The sequence below is a fragment of the Galeopterus variegatus genome, unplaced genomic scaffold (genome assembly GCF_000696425.1).
Source record: "Galeopterus variegatus unplaced genomic scaffold, G_variegatus-3.0.2 Scaffold10141, whole genome shotgun sequence".
In the NCBI taxonomy this organism is placed as follows: domain Eukaryota; kingdom Metazoa; phylum Chordata; class Mammalia; order Dermoptera; family Cynocephalidae; genus Galeopterus; species Galeopterus variegatus.
This window is the reverse complement of record NW_007736252.1, coordinates 34,038-36,824: the sequence shown is the minus strand read 5'-3', so window position 1 is coordinate 36,824 and position 2,787 is coordinate 34,038.

The following is a 2,787-nucleotide window of genomic DNA, read 5'->3' as shown; positions in this document are numbered from 1 at the left end:
GCTACATAATTGAAGGAAATGCTAAATTGTATGTAGCTTTTCATGAAAAAAAAGGTGCAATTTTATTACTTATACAAAGTTACAGACAGGCTGGAAAACACAGACATTCTAGGGTGCCTGACATTCATAACGTCCATATCTATTTCTCTGAAGCCATTCTCCTGGCAGCCGTGTGAATATTATCATCTCCAGCCTTCAGCTAAGAAGACTGAGGCTGGACACAGGGAGGCCATGGGATGGCCCAGCTCTGGGCCCTGCTCTGGGTCCTGCTCTTCCTGTCATCCCACACAAGCAGCAGGTTCTCCTTGTGTATAGGCAGCTTCATTGTGGGCAAGCTGATTTCTCACACCTTGTCTCCAGGAGGGGAAGATGGAGGGGAGAGCCCATGCCCCTGATACCGGGGATGCGGTAAGTGAGTCCTGCAGCTCTTTCTCCTCCTTCCCACCTCCCCGTGGGCTGTTCTCAATGACAGAGGTAAATGTGGATGTATCAAGCCCTTTAGAAAGGAAACAAGTGTATGGTCCACCTGACAAGGTCTGTAGTTAAATTGTGCCACCTAGTGTGGGAACCTGAGGCTCCTGGGAGCAAACAAGTTTGGGCCTGGTTTATATGGATGTGGGAAGAGTGCAAGGAGTGCTGCCAGGGCCCTGAGTGTGCAGCAGGGGGAAGAACTGCCTCTCCCCTAGGCAAAGCATGAGGACACCTGGAGGCTGGGCCTCTGCGAGTGAAGCCTCAGGCTCAGGTCCCTCTCAGCCTCCCCACAGCCTTTGAATGCAGGGAGTGTAAAACTGCAGCTTCTGGCCAAAGCCCCAAATCAGGAAATTGCTTTTTGCCTACCGGGCCTCCACGTGCCTTTTCACTTTGCTGGCCTCTGTCGCAGCACCCATGTAGTAAGCATCTGCCAGCCATTGGGTACACACCTCTGACACCCGGGCCTCCTCTCAGTGGTTCTTCACAGTCATACTGGAGCAGAGCAGAGCTCCAGGCTGGGATGGCACACTGCAAGGAGGACCTGAACATACAGACTTAGCAAAGGCTATAACCAAGATATCTGGGTCCCCTGGCAGCTCAACTGAAGTGTTAGGCCGATGACTCAGCTACCAGCCTTACCCAGCTTAACTAAAATCTGCTCCAGAGGTGGACTTTGCCATACAGGCTCAATTCCCCCATGCAACAAAGTACTGGTGTCAAAGCAAATTGAGAGCAGATTTCACTCCATTAGAAGCCTTTATTTAAAGGGGCTTTAAAAGTTGAAGTTGGATTTTTTTTTTTTTTTATTAATCTAAACCTACTCATGAGGAAACAATCAGACAAATCCAAATTGAGGGACATTCTAAAAATGGCAGGCCTTTAAACTTTTCAAAATTGTCTATGTCATGGGGGAAAAAGGCCAAGCAACTGTTCTAGAGTAGAGGAGGCTAAAGAGATAGGACAAGTAAATGCAATGTGTGACCTTGGGTTGCGTCCTAAAGCAAACAAACAGGAAAACAGTTAGAAAGGACATCACTGAGACAATTGGGGAAATTTGAATATAGATTGTATATTAGATAAAAATGTCAAACCAATGCTAAATTTCTTGATTTTTATGTCGGCAAACATCCTAGGTCTTAGGAGATGCACATGAAGGGCTATATGTGTGCAACTACATCGCAAATGGGTTCAGCAAAGATAGATAGATAGATAAATGATAGACAGATAATAGGTAGATAAGATATATAGAATAGATAGGATGCATGATAGAGAGGATGACAGATGAGTAAAATAGATACACATAATAAATAGGATAGATAGATTAGATAGATGCTAGAATGGATAGATGGATAGACAGATGGTATAGGCACATAGAATAGATAGATAGATCATAGATACATAGATACAAAGTAAAAAGATATATGTGATAAATAGGATAGGTAGATAGAACAGGTAGATGAGACAGAAGATAGACAGGATGGAAAGTGTATTCTTCTGTATTGTGCTGTCTATAACAAAATACATGGAACTGGGTAATTTATAAGAAAACAAAATTTATTGCTCACAGCTTCTGAGGCTGGGAAGTCCAAAGTCCAGCTGGTGGGGACAGTGACCCAGGGGTCTCATATTCCAAGATGGTGGTAGCGAAGAGAGCGAGAAAGGCAGACTCTCCTCTTCTTTTAAAGCCCTCAGAACCACGCCCCTGACCACCATTTTTAATCCATTCATTAGGCACAGTCCTACAATCCAATCACCTCTTTAAGGCTCTGCCTTTCAATTACTATAATAGGATTTCCCACCATCTTAACCGTCACAGTGGGGAGCTAAGTTTCTTTCTTTTTTTTTTTTTCATTAAATTTTTATTTTGTCAATATACAATGTATATGATTAATCACAGTGGGGAGCTAAGTTTCTAATACATAAAACGTGGGGGACACAATTCAAGCCTGGATGAGTTTTGGAGGGACATAATTCAATCCACTACAGATAGGAAGATAGGTTAGATAGATAGGATGGATGGATCCGTAGGATAGGTAAATGGAATAGACTGATTAGATGATAGATAGATAAACAGGATGGATAGATAGGAGAGGCAGATAAAATAGATTAGATAGAAGATAGAATGGATGGATGGACGGTAGAAAACAAGTACAAATGGAACAAAATGTTAACACTCGGTGAATCTTGATAAATGGTACATGGGTATTTATTGCACTGTTTTGCAACTTTTCTATAGGTTTAAAATTTTTCAAAAGAGAAATGTGGAAGGAAACTCTTTAGAAGAGGAAGAAGAAGGACAAATTTTGAACTTCAAAA